The following is a 16,738-nucleotide window of genomic DNA, read 5'->3' as shown; positions in this document are numbered from 1 at the left end:
AGCTCATGTTAAAAGGCCAGGATCTTTATGTTGTAAAACATTAGGAATTTCTCCTGGAAGGGAATTCTCCTGGAAGCTAATCCTTCAACCTAGGTAATTATCTTGCATAGATAACTAACTATCTTGCATAACATTGCAAATGCTGTGTCTACCACAGCCCAGGAGCCTTCAGGAACATGTGCATGAGGGACACAACTACAGAAAGAAGTGACCAGAGACTCAAGTCACGTGACCCTGCATCAGCGCCTACCTGCACGCCCAACATCAGGATGGCTGTACTTCAGTGCCAACGAATTCCCCGCATCCCTCTCCTTCAGTGGCATCTACAATTCCGACTAAAAGAGACGATTAGGACAGAAACTACATTTACGGGAATGAACACTAACACCACAGCCCTGGCTGACAAGCTCTTTTGTATTGCCATGCATGTAAATTGTACACTGAGTTGGACATGAAGTGCTAATAGATAGTCATGAAAAAGTCCCAACGTGGCTTGCTTGCTCCATGCTCATATATAATAAACTAGAGTTTATTGAACTAATCACTAATGGATTCTACCATAGATTTCACACCACAGAAGGCAGACCCAAAGTGTGAGGAAGTGAACTTGGTTTTATTGTTGTTGTTGTTGTTTGCATCTTGCCTGGCTGCAAACCACTGGAAACAAAAGGAGAACGAGAAAGTTTTTTCAGCGTTCTCTATTATGGTCAAGCAAAAAAGTAAGGAGGGTTCCAATAGCTGTACCAGATACTCAATTCCTGTTTCATATTCCCCAGGAGACATAAAGAATGGAAAAAATAAGATCGGATTTTGCTTGGCCAGAAATAACAATTGCTCCTCAATTATTTGCCAATGGTTAGCAGCCTTCTTCGATATCTCTTTGGTGACATGATTTCTTAGTCTCTTAGATGGCCATGCTATGTAACTCATGGGCGAACCACACTGCAAGCAACTGCTTAAAACAAAAACAAAAAAATAAAATAATTTGCTGATATTTGTGTTGTGGGGCATGAATAGGGCAGAGGAATAAACCAACAGCCGTTTTCCCTCGCAGTCTTTGGTCTGGGGTAGACCGGGAACAATCAAGGTTAGACCAGGGTGTCCTACCTTTACTCTGAGCAGCACCTCCTTTTCCCTTCAAAACAACAAGGCAACTCTGCACTCACTCTGATTAGGCCCAGCCTCTCTCTCTCTCAACTTTACCTTCCTCAGGGTTGCCTCTGCATCTCTTGTTTGAAAGTCCTTTTTAGTAAAGTTCTAAAGGGACACCGGGAAGCCAGTTAAGAAAAACTAATAAGTGGGACCCAAAACAAGCAAGCACCAGAGATCAGAAGAGGTGAGGGTAGCAGACAATGATATATTGGGGGAGAAGTCTGAGGTTAACATCAATGGCTCCCAGACTTATGGTCAGTCAACCAGGACAGGGGTAGGGAGTTGCAGTTTCCAAGTTTGGCTGTGAGGCCTGAGAATGGAATGTTAGGGGAAGCCTCTATGGGAAGGCTGTTTTCACAATCACAAGGGCACACAAGGGTAGTACCAGCAGCACAGATTATAGGATAAAATGGAAAGAAATGAGCCCGGTGCCATGGCCTAGTGGCTAAAGTCATCACCTTGAACGCGCCAGAATCCCAAATGGGTGCCAGTTCTAATCCCAGCAGCCCCACTTTCCACCAAGCACCCTGCTTGTGGCCTGAGAAAGATGTTGAGAACGGCCCAAAGCCTTGGGACCCTATGCCCCGTGTGGAAGACCTGGAAGAAGCTCCTGGATCCTGGCTTTGGATCGGCACAGCACCGGCCATTGCAGTCACTTGGGGAGTGAATCATCAGAAGGAAGATCTTCCTCTCTGTCTCTTCTCCTCTCTGTATATCTGACTTTGTAATAAAAAGAAAATAAATCTTTAAAAAAAAATGAAAAGGAATATCCAGTGCAAGGGGCAAAAGTGCAAATAAAAACTTGAGTGCTCTTACAGATGCTTACCCTGGGAGAAACCAGGAAAGCTCTCTCAATCCTGAAGACCCAACCACCACAGGACAGGTGCACAGCAGCTGCCCCGAGTGCTCAGAGAGTGGACACCACCTAGGAAGGCACAGCAGCATCTCCTTCACTTCCAGGCTGCCCAACCCTCCCCTCCAAAGGAAAGGGCTCCTCCCTCCTCTGGCATGATGTTTCCAGAGTGAGTTTCCTCTTTCAAGTTGCCTTCACGGGGGGGAGGGGGGGGGAACACGACCATGGTCTGCTTTCTCAAGAGGTCCCAACTCTATGCCCACTTGTCACACAACGGCCACTAACTCAGTACTCGAGAGCTGAAGATGGGGATATCGTGTGACCTCAGCTCCTGGGAAGCCCCAGCAGATGTAATAAGTGATCACAGAATGACAATATTAGATGGTATTATTACAGTTGTTGGATAGTTAGCACCTGTTGCATGCTATTTACATGTCAAGCTGTATTCTAAGTACCTCAAATTTACTGATTCGTTGAATTCTCACACCACCCTAAGAATGATGGTACTGTTGCCATCTTACATACTAAAACATTGATGTTAACTAATTCTCTCTGAGTCCTATGCTGGTGGCTGGTACATCCAGGATTCAGCACAGAGTGGTTCAACGTCAGACTCGACATTCTCAATAACCTCACTACAGAACCACTCTCACAGTAAATTCTTCTGAAATTCCAGGAGAAGTGAGGTCTTAAAACCAGAGAGATCACAATATCAAATTGACATTACTCACAGCAATTTCAGTAAATCACACTGATTACTCCTTAATTTTCTCCTTTGCAAGTGAGATTAAAACATAATGGACATTGGTTCATTCTTCTCCATATTCCAATGAAGCAAACAATAATCCTAAATCTTTCAAATTTAGAAAAGCTTACCCTCTGAAAAATCTTCACTTGGATTTCTTCTAAACCAGATAACCTGCCAAAATATTCAAGGGAGCCAGTGCATGATGGTATTACATCCCTTCCTGAGAGCTGAATTCCGACACCTGCCAGAGACCCCTTCACAGACACAGAACAATCTTAAACTGTCTCTATTTGATTGTGCTTGCCTAAGGCATTAAGTCCAATCCACCATGTCGCACCTCAGTAACTCGACACAGACTAGAAAATTCCTACAGTCAGCTTCCCCTAGGGATTTGTTAAGTTTCACATGCATTTAGTTGTTCAGTTGGCCTGCTCAAATTGATAAACTTGTAGCTAAATTCTTTCTGCAGCAATGGGCTGCTGGGCTTATTTTTTTATCGCCAAGAGAATAAATATTGCAAAAGAAGCTGTTACCGTGTGTTAGTATTACCCATTAGTTTTTAGCATAATTGAGCTTACATTCCAATTTCTCAGTAACTGATAAGTATTTATTCTGTGGATGTAGTTAAAAGGTGAAAAGGATTAAAAAAGAGCTAACACTGAAATATTTTATAGCAAAAAAAAAAGGAAGGGAATTTTGATGCCTCATATAGAGGAAGAAAAGGGAAAAATTATGAATAACGTTATTCCATTCCTTAGCACTCTCAAGTTGCTATGACACCTGCCTGTAGAGTGACATTCTTTCCACGGATCTGCCTCATGAAAATGTTCCAGCTCAAGCCACTTGTATTATATGGAGACTTTGAGTGACTCACCCCAGGTTACAAACTCCAACAACAACCGAGTCGATTGGATCACTAGTCTCTGAACCTTGCAGTGAGAACTCTACCAGTTATTTGATCCTGCCAACATCTGCAGCACATCAGAATCTAAAAGTCCTACCGCAAACTAAAACAGAACAGACAGTAAATCAACACCATTTTGGTCACTCAAATCTTCACTCATTCCCAATTTGCTACTGTCAATGTAACCCTAATCTGAGGACCAGTGTGAGGCTCTGGCCATCAACAAGTCCTAATGCTGACCTCCACATCTTAAATTTCCCAACTAGAACACCAATCAAGGATCTAGTACAGCTTCAGACTTCTAGAACCCTGGAGAACACAAGGCCACACTGCTGGACTTAGCTGAACAAAGCAGGCTCTTGCTCGAACTCCATCTCAAACATTTTGTTTGTCAGTTTGCAACTTGACAAGATCCTTAAAGAATTTTCCTCTCTAAGTAATGTTTGAGTACCATTCTCAGAAGTCAGCAGTGACTCCCAACTGCCTATCAAATCAAATGAAACCTTCTACCCCAATGACCATTTTCAGTCCTACATGTCTGTCTCCATTCAGTATGCAAATTTAGCAAGTATTTGCTGAGTAATAACTTCGTATGTGGTTATATGCTATGCCTTATGGGAAATCATAACATACATGCCACCATTACTGCCCTTTGCTGACCTTATCAGTGTGCAAAGACACAACATTAACACACAATACTTTTTCATAGCAAATCAAGGCTGTGGTGATAAAGCTCCGTAGGAATGAGTGAAACACATAAGTCAAATATTATGAAGAGCTAACGTTGTTCACAAGCCTGTATGAATTACACATGTCATGAGATGGGGACTGTCCCTGAAAGGTACAGACTCCCACTCCCTCCAGAGAAAGTGCAGGGTTCCAGACTAGAAAGGAGCCTCCTCTGATCTCAGAGACTACAGTGACCAGCCAGTTCCAGTACAGCCTTCCTATGATTAGCATCAGAAATGAGAGTGGGAAGGGGGCCCAGACCAGATAAGAGCGATCCTTTGTGTAGGCTGAGGAATTTGAAATTCATCCTCAAACAAAAGGGAGGAAGAGGAGTAAGAATGTAGCCAGAAGAGACTACTTAGTGGCATATTGAGAGTGGTAGGAAATGATTACACCCTTGCCACTGTGACTAGCATGGGCTCCTAACAGGAAGAAGAACAATAATAGCATGAGAAGAAGGAATACCGCTAAATACACAAAGTAAGAAAGCAAACAGAGTCAACAAGGTCAGGGTGGGCATTTAGCCCAGCAGTTAAGACAGCACTTAAGACACCTCACCTCACATCCAGTGTTTGGCTTGAATGCCCAGCTGGAGCTCCTGACTCCACTTCCCTGCTAAAGTATACCCTGGGAGGCAGCAATGATGGCTCCAGCAGAGTTTCCATTTCCTGGCTTCTGCATTCCCCCAGTCCAGTCACTGCAGGCATTCAGGGAGTGAACCAGGAGGTGGAGCTCTCCATGGGTCTGTCTACCTGCCATGCCCCCTCACGCTTGCTCATGCTCGCTCGCTCGCTCGCGCTCTCTCTCTCTCTCGTGTATGTTTTTCTGCCTCTTGAATAAATAAAGTTTTAAAAAGAAGTGAAGAATTTGTTGAGAAAATTAAAATAACGAAACCAGCAAAGGAGGTGATGGGTTGGAGGTAACAGCAGGGTAGCTAAATCTGAACTTGTATGGAAATCAGTATGGAGAATATTCAAACAACTCAAATTCAACATACCGTATGATCCAGCAATAGCACTCCTAGGAATATATCCAGAACAATTGTTTTATGAGAAACCAACATGCACTCCTATGTTCATAGCAGCACAATCAGTAATTGCAAAAACATGGAAGCAACCAAAATGCCCATCAACAGAGGATTGGATAAGAAAGCTATGGTTCATCTACTCCATGGAATACTACTCAGCTATTAAAAAAAACAAAATGCAGTTCTTTGTGGCCAAATGGGCCAAACTGGAAACCATAATGCTAAGGGAAATGAGCCAATCCCAAAAGGTTAAATACCACATGTTTGCCTTAATTTAAGATGATATGATGTTATGTATAACATGTTATGTTATGAATGTTATATGTTGTGTATAAACTAAAATTGAAATGTCAATGAGGTGGTCACAGAAGGTGGCTAGGAACTCGCATTTACTTTTAACATATTGGTTACTCATTACTATGTCAATTAATTCCATAATGATGTAAATTTTTGCTGATGGTATGTTGGAGCTTTTAATTGACTGGGATGATACTCTGCTGGCTCTGTCTTCAGACCAGAAAGGGTATACCTAAGAAGCCGTTGAACTTGACTGGACAATAAGATGCTGGACTCTATGTTTGGTATACGCTTGCAATGGGGGAATCTCAACTGAACTTGAGCTGTGGTTACGCAACAAGGTGGAGGAATCCACCATGGTGGGAGGGTTTGGGGAGGGGTGGGGAGAACCCAAGTACCTATGAAACTGTGTCACATAATACAATGTAATTAATGAATTAAAAATAATAAATAAAAAAAAACCTGGATGCTATATTCATAAGATACTTGCACCAAAGCAGGATCAAGAACCTGGCATTTGTTTCCCAAATTCTGCACCCTCTTCCTGCTGGGCACCCACCTAGCAGGTGACCTTTCCACGGCTCCTGTGTGCAGGTGCTGCTGAGTCTAGTCAGTGGAGTCAGGTCACCTCGGGCTGGATGCACGTGCCCGCCATCCGTTTTCCCCTAGTTCCGTCCCTTCCACTAGCTGAATGGCAAATGCTCTGACCATCTGCAGGAAGACTCCTACCACCATGAACTCTGCCCGAAGAAACCTGAATCTTTGCATACTGAAATAGAAGAGAGCCATACCATGCCACTGGAGCTGATATTTCATTTGAAAATACCTAACTGATGTTCTGTCATTGATACATAGGGTTCTTTGCCAGAACAATGAGACTACCTTAATCAGACTAATTTGCCAAAAAAAAAAAAAAAAAAAGAGCCTATGTCCTACAAAAGCTCAGGTGTGCCACCATATCTTGCTGTCACCTACAAACCACCTCCCTGGTGCCTTTTCACTTCATACTTACTGCCAGATCAACTTCCCCGCACAGTAATCCTTGTATTTGCTGTCCTTCATTTTTCTGCCTGAGTTTTATATTTTGTATTAAGACGGCTGCTGCCTTACTCCAGCTGACAACAGTCACTGCAGACATCTCCCCAGCCCCAGAGCACTTGTGCAAATATCTCTATCCATCTGTAACTGGTTATGACTATGTTTTTATGTTTATTTTATCTGTTATCATGTATCTCCATTTATATTTGTTCCATTAGATTATAAACTCAATATGAACAAAGATTGTGCTTCCTATTTCCTTTGTGATTTCCTGCATGCCTCATATATCGCCCTGCACTGTCAGTGCTTCATAAACTCAACTAATTGAAGTTCAAACTTCTACTCATATACTTGCACCAGATTGCAACAACTCACAGGAACTGTGTCTGTGACATTAACACAGAAATATCTTGCAGTGGCACCCTCATTTATCCCGCATCCTCGGGGAAACAAGCTGGCCCGCAGAGGCAATCTCAGCTACCAAGTACAGTGCAGTGGGGAGGCACACAGACTCTAAGTCACCTAGCATGCTCATTGAGTGCGAAGCTGAGTCTGAAACACTCTCTGGTAAGACGCATTTGGCAACTCATTTGTCTACTAGACTTCTTGTAGAAACAGGTTCAAACTGATCAAAGTTTGTTTATACCAATTTTGAGGCAACAACTGGCAAAATAAGACTGCAGCTGTTGATACTCTACGGACATGAAATCATGTTGTGAGCAAGCCCTTCTTTAAGGCTCAACTCCGTGGCACGGTGCCCATGTCACCTGCACTAGACCTCCAGCAGAGCGAGCGGCTGTCTATTTTGTGTACAAGATCATTATGTATAAATGTCAATTAGAGCATTCATCGCACTCTGAGAGTGAGGGTTTTTGTCTGCTTCACTCAAACCCACTGCAAAAGCCTTGGGATCAAAGAATGAATTCTGTCCTCTTCAAATCCCTAGAGTCTACGTAGTGCTTGTGAAAGTCAATGTTCTGTTATTAAAGGTATTTTCTTACCATAATCAACAGATATCTAGCCTCAGCAAGCTCATGGTTTCAGGATAAATGAGACAAAAAAATACATCATTGCAAGATGTTTCTCCCATCCAGCTGGAGGCACCTGCCTAAACTGCCTTGTATCTAGACAGGTGTTACACTGCTGCGGGAAGAGAAACCAGTAGCTGGTGGGCATTCTGTATTATCTGTATTATTCTGTATACGGTGGGCAATTTGTATTAACTATAGCAATATGTCTGCATAATTGCCTCTTTTACTTTGAAAAAAAGCTGTGGGAACACTGGATACCACTACGTGGTGAGGTGGGAGCTGTAGATTGCCCAGGGAAGGGTCTGGGGACATACCAGAACCATCAAAACCACTCCAGTAACACACTTGGAGCATCCTTCCCCACATCAAGGTCTCTAAGGGTCATCAAATGCCTCTTTCCCATTCCCTGGTGACGTAGGCTGACAGCAAGGGATGGTCCCCTCCTTGTCCCCAACTACAGACACAGGAGGGAAAAAAAAGAAAAAAAAAGTGCTCCTGTCCCCTGCAAAATTTTTGAAGCATCTTTACCAAAAGCTAGAAGCTTTAGTTAGAATTGTTTCATCTTCAATATATCAGAGAAAAACAATTAGAAAAATAGGCACATAAATTACAAGCAATAGAAATACTTTAGGAGGAAAATACCCATCGGACAATAACTTACAAGCATATTATATTTATGATGAGACCCATCTAATTCCTCATACAACTCTTACTATAAATCAAGGCAGAGAAATTCAAATAATATTTTAAGGAGTATCTTTTATAACATTTATCCATTTATTTGAATCTCAGATTCACAGACACAGCACGCGCGAGAGAGATCCTTTGATGCGTTGATTCACTCCCCACGCAGCCACAACAGCCAGAGCCGGGCCAGCCAAAGCAGCAAGCTTGGAACCTCATCTGGCTCTCCATGTGGGCCTCAGGGGCACAAGCACACAGACTCTCTCTCCAGCTTGGGGCTGGATAGAAGTGGAGCAGCCCGAACACAAACTGCTGCCCATACAGGATGCTGCTGCTGGCGGCAGGGACTTTACATGCTGTGCTACAATGCTGGCCCCAGTTACTGTTGGTTTTTTTTTTTTTTAATCAAAGTCAATAATATAAACTAAAGAAACAAAAGTTATGGTTTAAAGGCAAATTTTTGGGATCAGCGCTGTCGCATAGTAGATAAAGCCACAGCCTGTGAAGTGGGCATCCCATATGAGTGCAGGTTGCCCCGAGTGCTTGGGCCCCTAAGCCCATGGGGGAGACCTGGATAAACCCCTTTGCTTCAGCCTGGTCCAGTCCTGGATGTTGCAGCCATCCTGAAGAGTGAACCAGTGGATGAAAGACTTTCTTTCTCTTTCTCTCTAGTTCTGCCTTTCAAATAAATCTTTTTTTGAAAATTCAGTAAAGGAAGCTCTGAATATGTTCTGTGCTCTGTGCAATTCTGCACACAAGGAACAGGGACATTAGCAGATGTGGTTCCAGCTGGGACAGAACATACAATCTAATAAAATAAAACTTTAAAAAAAAAGCATGGCCAGAGCTCGCCTCCTGAGGCAGGACCCAGGCAGTGACAGACCATGCGCGGTGACGAGAGCAAGAGTGCTGCTCCCCGGGCCCGTGGTCAGCGGACAGCAGGCTCTTTCACAGAGCAGCTGGCATCCGGGCGCTTCCTCACAGGAAGTACTGCTTCCTATACCAAGGAAGACAGCCTAAGCCAGAGCAGAGAATAACAAAAGAACATGGGACCAAGTACACTTGGAAAAGAGATTATAAAGGAAGCAAGAGTAGGACAGCAAAGCAGCAAATGAGGTTGCACTCAGACTGAAGGGTCTTCTGCAGCAAGCCCCAATTCTGCACTCAAGGGGGGAGCTGGCAAAATTTGGCTGTGTTTTTCACCGTAAGGTGAAATTCGCATAATATAAAAGTCACCATTTGGCCATGAACACTCCAGGTGTATACAATGAACAAGAAGGACTCCCACCATCTCCATCACATCCCACCGCTTGTTGCTCCGCTCTTGCCCCAAGGAAAGCCCGTCCCCATTAAGCAGGGCACTGCTCTCCTTGCCTGCTTCCTCACAACCTCCACTGTGTGCTCTCTTTCCATTCTGAAAATTCTAGATGCTTCAATTATGGAGCTGACTTTTTAAGTCTGATTTCTTTTTTGAGTTTCACCTCCCCGAAGCAGAGGTATATATTCCTTTGTACAGGCTGAATAATGTTCCAAGATAGGCATCCACTAACACCTCTTGACCTGTTTATCTGCTGATTGCACGGGGGCTGTCTTTACCTTATGGCTATTGGCGAATACACCACTATAAACATGCATTCCTGTGCATCAGAATTTCTGGGACTTAGGGTAATTCTCTGCTCATTGACAAACAAAAAAACTATTTTCACACAAACACCACTGTCTGTTCCCCCCAGTGAAAGCTCTTTAACAGGCCATAAGGAAGGAAGAAACGAAGCTGAGTGGCTATTCCAGCAATGTAGATGGCAGTGACTGAGCCTTTAGGTAGAACAGAGAACAAATGTGAGGAGATACCAGAAATTTCCAGAAGAAAGGATTGTAAGCTCATTCTCATGCAAAATATTTTAAAATCGATACTAGTATTTTCATAATACACACTGTCCATGCACCTTTTTGAATACAGTTGTGTGCATGTATTTCAACTTTTCATACCAAAATAAACTTATTTTTAATTGTATTTAAAACTTTTCCAAGTACTCTTGTAGGTGGTAGAAAAACCCCCAGAAAGTAGAGTCAGATGTAACTCTCAATGTTTCTAGCTCAAGTAGCTACACAGTGATTGGGTCATTAACTAGATTCCAACGAGTTTAGAAGAACTAGGATGTCCAGTGGGTCAGGAGGACCTCTGGTCAAGGGGTGAAGTTGAGTTCCATTGTGCACTTAACAATGATTAGTATAGAAAGGAAAACTGAAGTAGATATGCAGATACCAGCAGCACACAGAGAGATTTAGGACAAGAGGACCAAGGAAAACAGTGAGAAAAAATGTTCAGATAGCAACTGGCATCATGGCGTAGCTGGTAAGCTAATCACCTCCCACACCAGCATCTCATACTGGCACTGTTTCAAGTCCCAGGTGCCCCACTTCCCATTCAGCTCCCTGCTAATGACCTGGGAGAGCAGTGAAGGACGGCCCAAACACTTGGGCCCTTGTCAACCACATGGGAGAACTGCAAGACGCTCTGGTCCCTAGCTTTGACCTGATCAGCCCTGGCCATTATAGCCACTTTAGGGAAGATCTCTCTCTCTCTCTCTCTCTCTCTCTCTCTCTCTCTCTCTCTCTCTCTCTGTGTGTGTGTATGTGTGTGTGTGTCTTTCTCTCTCCTCTCTCTCCCTCTCTATCCTTCTCTCTGAGTAACTGTCAAATACATAAATTTCTTCTTTTTTAATACAGAGTTACAGAGACAGAGATCAGAAAGAGAGAGAGAGATGAATCCAAGCTTGTATCTGCTAGTTCATTCCTCAAATGGCCCCAGATGGTCAGGGCTGGGCCAATGCCAAGAGCCAGGAGCTTCCACTGGGCACCTGCACCCATGTGGGAGATCCAAACATGAGACATCTTCCGTGGCTTTCTCATATACATCAGTAGGAGGCTAGATCAGAAGTAGAGCAGGCAGGACCTGAACCATAGGAGATGCTGATGTTGCAGGCAGAAACTTAACCCACTATGCCATCAGGTCAGTACCATAAATAAATCTTAAATTAAAAAAAAAAGATGAATGTTCACATCTAAGTGCAAGGAAAACAAAGATCATGAGAATTAGCAGAAAACAAGAGGCGGAGGAAGCAGACAGAAGGGAAGAACTGTGGCTGAGATTGTAAGATCCAAAATGAGATTTCAAAGTTCCTCACTGGGGCTGGCACCACAGTTGAGCATGTTAAGCCGCCACTGACAGCACCAGTGGCCAACACAAGAGTGTCACTTCCCAGTTACTCTGCTTTCAACCCAGTTTCTTCCTAATGTGCCTGCTAAGGCAACTGATGATACCCCAAGTACATAAGGCCCCGCTGTCCACACGTAAGATCGAGACACAGGTCCTAGCTCCTGGCTTCGGCCTAGCCAGGCCCTGGACTCTGCGGGAATGGGCACTGTCTCTCTGTCTCTATGTCTGTCTCTGTCTCTCTCTCTCTCTATCTCTCATTTACTCTGACACTCTTTCAGATAGATACATAGTTAAAGTCTCTTTTAAAAGTTCTACACAAATAAATCTTCCAGAAAAGTCAATACCTTGTTCATGACTAGCTACTCCATGAGCGAAAGTGCCCAACAGAATTCCTCTTAGTGAGAATGTCACCTGCTGGGCACCTCCTGTTGTAGGGCAGACTTGTACATCACAGTGTTTCATTCTCAAGGAGCTCTGTGTGGCTAACTTTCCATTTTGTAACAGACAATCTGAGGCTTAGAAAATTAGTTTGTCCAAAACACACAGCTGGTGTCAGAACCTGAGTTTGAACCCACACTCCTACTGTGCTGAGCTGTTCTGCCATCAGCTCCCTAGTGACGTGACCCTCTGTCCTTCCTGTCTTCTTAGAGGTTCCCGCTTCTTCGGGAAAGTAACAATCACAGAGACTTGATTTAAGCAACAACGAGTGCTTAGCTATTTAAACATACAGACTAGAATAGCTAGCCACACTTTTAAACCTACAGGCCCAATCATAAGTGATTATCTGGCAAACCTCAGCAAACATTAGTTTCTTTTTATATCATTTCATCTTCACTCATTTAAATTAGCATTTGTTTCATGAAAAAAAAATTGGGGGCTCCAGTCTCTAATTAATTATGAAGTTGATATACTTAGCTATGATAGTCTGATGCATTTTTTTAAATTTTGCTGAAAGATAAGCATGGATAGTAGTAACATGTTAACATGTGTTAACACAACATTAATTTAGTATATCGAAAGTTCATTTGCACGTAACAGAACAGCAAACTAGCCTGAAAGGCCAAAAGTATTTATATTTTTTGCCACAGTGTGTATATATCAAGCACAGACATAAGTATCTGTATGTTTACAATTGTGGAATTTATGACAATATTTCAAACACAACATCGCGTCTCAGCTCATATCTTCATCATCTATACTTCCCTTCATCCTCCAGAAACTGCATCCCTCTCCGTCACCTTCTCAAGACGTTGTACATTTCTAACTGATGCCTAATCTATCACCTGCTATTTCACAAAATTCAATGAAGACTAGCTACAAAATTGCTGGTTTTCTTTCCTTGGGGCAGAAGTAATTAGTTTCATTCAAAAATCCTCTGCAAAATCCTTCTGGGCTACAATAAGCTAAGATCCCATCTACGTAAACAACAATGCTTGCTGATCGGTTCGTGGGACAATGCCAATAACCTCTGGAACGATGTCCATGCTGTCATTTTATTATGCAAAATTCAACTGTACCAAGGCAGCCACAAAGATACATCAATCTTTAGAAAAGGTAGCAACAGTTTAATATTCTAATCCTTGTGTTTCATCTTTTTGAAACTAACTTGAACCTCATTCAAAATTAAATCAAACTCCAGAGAAAGTCATTGGAGGGAATGATGAATATACAGAGGGAACTAAAGACCACAGTCTGTCAGGGGAGTCCAACCCTTCTGCCTGTCACATGGAAAGCAAGTCTTCCTTCTGCCTTAAATGATCATCAAAACCAGTGGCCATTCCTAGGTATAAAACTTGCTTTCTACTTTATCCATTTGCTTATAATTCTAGCTTCAATTCTGCCATCTCAGATTTTGTGGCCCCACACAAAACAGGGCACTAGACCAGTAGTGGGTACATTTCCCCCCAAATCCCTCACTTCCTTGGGTCTGCTGAAAAAGCCATGTTTTCCTCTTGTTGACATCTCTTGCTCTAACTAACCTCAAACCCCTCAAAGTGGCCAGTCCCAAATCTACAGAGTGCCAGCTGTTTCCTTAAAGACTTGGGGGGGCCCAGTGGCGTGGCCTAGCGGCCTAAGTCCTTGCGGCCTAAGTCCTCGCCTTGAACGCCCCGGGATCCCATATGGGCGCAGGTTCTAAATCCGGCTGCTCCACTTCCCATCCAGCTCCCTGCTTGTGGCCTGGGAAAGCAGTCGAGGACGGCCCAATGCATTGGGACCCTGCACCTGCGTGGGAGACCCGGAAGAGGTTCCAGGTTCCCAGCTTCGGATCGGCGCGCACCGGCTGTTGCGGCTCACTTGGGGAGTGAATCAATGGACGGAAGATCTTCCTCTCTGTCTCTCCTCCTCTGTGTATATCTGACTTTGTAATAAAATGAATAAATCTTTAAAAAAAAAAAGGGGGCTTGGGGGGTATTTTCAAACAATACCACCAATTCCAATGCACCACAGTCTCAAGAGTGCACTTTTTCTTTGCCAAGTAGGCTCCCAATTTCAATCTTCCGGTTTTGATGATTGGTATGACCCCATTTTCTAGTTTTGCAAAACCCTACAGTTGTCTTGCTCCTTTAATCATTGCTTTAAACAATGTTGAGGGTTGTCATATAAAAGAGCTTGTGCCACAGAAATTAGGGTCACTGTACTCCCTGGCTTTCTACTTTGTCCTATTCTTGTAGAAAAAGAAAATTCCACCTGAAGCAGCAGACCTGCTGGAGCCTGGTACCAGGCCCCCTGTAGCTGTGATTCCCAGAACAGAAAGAAGCAGTGAGCCTTTACATCCTTCCGGGCACCACGCATGGAGGTGCAGGCTTGACTCACAGACTCTCGGAATAAGGTCCTAACAAACAGTCCATGTGCAGATGGCCGCGCCGGCTGCCAGTGTTCAAGGCATCCCACTGTCCCACTCCAACCCCACATTCCATGCACCCCTTCTGAGTGTGATCCAGCTCCCAATGTCGGAAAACACTGCTTGGATCTCACTTAGATGAGCATTCCATCTGTGTGAATGCATCACTCACTGTAAATGAGTAATTTGGCATTCTGGTTTTATTAGCCTAATGAATATGGCTAAAGGGAGTCCACCAAAGAGAGATGGGGCTGCCCTCTGAGTGCTGACAACAGCAGCCCTCTGAGTAGGCTAAGCTCAGTGACAGACCCTGTGCCAGACACAAACTAGCAAAGCAATAAACGGCTTACTATGAGTCCCAAAAGAGGTTGCATGCAATGGCAAGTGTCTTTTCACTTGCCCTGATGGATGTAACAATTTCATTGACCTACAGAAGTATTATGCTCTGAATAATGAAAATTAAGAGATGGGAAGTAGTTTTCAATAATATTTTTATCAAGAAGTCATTAAACAAATTATTAGTGTTGTTGTTATAGTTTGGAAGAGTCAGAGGGGAGCCATCCACTTACATTCTGCCTCCATCATCACTGTAAGATACAGACAAGAGATTCAGAGCACCAATACTTTCCTTGGTTTCCAAGAAAGATACCACAGACACTGCTGAAATCGTGGCAGATGCATGGAAGACAAAGACACCAGGGCTACATTTTCCTGAAAACTTAGGAATTCGTCAATCCGAAAATCATCATTCTCCCCGAGAGAAGACCCCCAAGGTCGTCTTAGAGCAAGACACTGAGTACCATATGCAGATTCGACATGATTCTGCTGGAATTACAACCCAAGTAACTAGATGGCCTTTCTGGACCACACTAACAGCATCAATCTGTTTCACAAAACAGTCACACATACAGCTGCACAGGACCCTATCTGACTCCTCCATATCCACCTCGCTGACTCTGACAAGCCTTCAGTGAAAACCTCTTCAAGAACAAACTGAATCCACATGAATTAAGCCCTCAATGACATCTTAAAAATTACACTCACTTCCAGTTTTTACGGATGGGATTTGTCCTTTTCATTTACTCCTCTCTGACTCCATTCACCCACGGGCAGCCTTCGACTGTCAGACCTTCCAGGAAGACACAAGGAGGGAAGAGCAAAACGGCCAGGCTCCGATGCACCCATTTCAGCACCAGGCTATTTACAGTCACACTAACCTATCTGGAAACGCTTAAGAGACAAAGTGGAATTGTTTCTGCTATTTATTCTCTGACTTGGATAATAATTAGAGTATTTCTTGTTTGGATGATTTTAAAATAATTACAGTAAGTCAATGATCATGATTTAAAATGGAAGAAATTGATGGCTAATCTACTCATTTGTTCAACAAATGTGCTTATCAAATACATTCAATGGCTTCCATATTCTGGATTAGTCACAAATATTTGGGCTTCTGCCATTTCATTCTTTAATGGAACTCAGTCTCAAAACATTCAACATCATCATTTGGCACAAATGTTCTCTTTTCCTACAGTGCTTGTTTCGGGGAATAGAAATACAATCCTCTGAGTCAGAAACTATCATCTATTGTGACTTCTTCCTTCTCCCTCACCTCCCACATCCACTCCATAAGAACGTGCACGGATTTGCCTTCTGAGAGTCATTGGGTCCTTTCCTCAGGTCCTGACTGGAGCACCATTTCCTGCCTGGAGGACTACAGAGTAGCACACTGCTGTCTCCTTTCTCTCCTCTGATCTCACCTCCTTTCTCTTTCCTCCACTTCAACATCACAGTTGTTTTCATAGGGCTGATCTTGTTATGCCATGGATTAAGTTACCTACTTGCAACACTGGAATCCCATACCAGAGAACTGGTTCAAATCCCAAATGCTGCACTTCCAATCCAGCTTTCTGCTAATGTGCTTGAGAAAGCAGTGGATGCTGGGTCCCCGCCAGGCACATTAGAAACCCCGAATGGAGTTTCTGGCTCCTGGTCTTCAGCCTGAACAGCCCCAGCCCTTGTGGCCATTTGGGGAGTGGTCAGCAGATTTAAGATTAACTCGCTGTGACGATTTTTGAAGAAAATAAATCTCTCAGACATGAAATTAAAATCTAACTAGTTCACACCAAGCTGACCCTTCAAGCTTTTAATTCAACTCACAAAATACAATTACAGAAACTAGAAACCAAGATCAAAATCCTGTGCATGAAATA

General features: G+C 43.4%; 1 protein-coding gene across 1 annotated transcript in view; it reads right to left on the bottom strand.

Moving 5' to 3' along the window:
* NPAS3 (neuronal PAS domain protein 3) overlaps positions 1–16,738 on the bottom strand; it is an 830,044-nt gene that overhangs the window by 773,074 nt on the left and 40,232 nt on the right. The gene's annotated exons all lie outside the window — the stretch shown is intronic.

Source organism: Ochotona princeps, chromosome 6 (genome assembly GCF_030435755.1).
Source record: "Ochotona princeps isolate mOchPri1 chromosome 6, mOchPri1.hap1, whole genome shotgun sequence".
NCBI classification, from domain to species: Eukaryota; Metazoa; Chordata; class Mammalia; order Lagomorpha; family Ochotonidae; genus Ochotona; species Ochotona princeps.
This window is presented reverse-complemented; position numbering and strand designations above follow the sequence as displayed.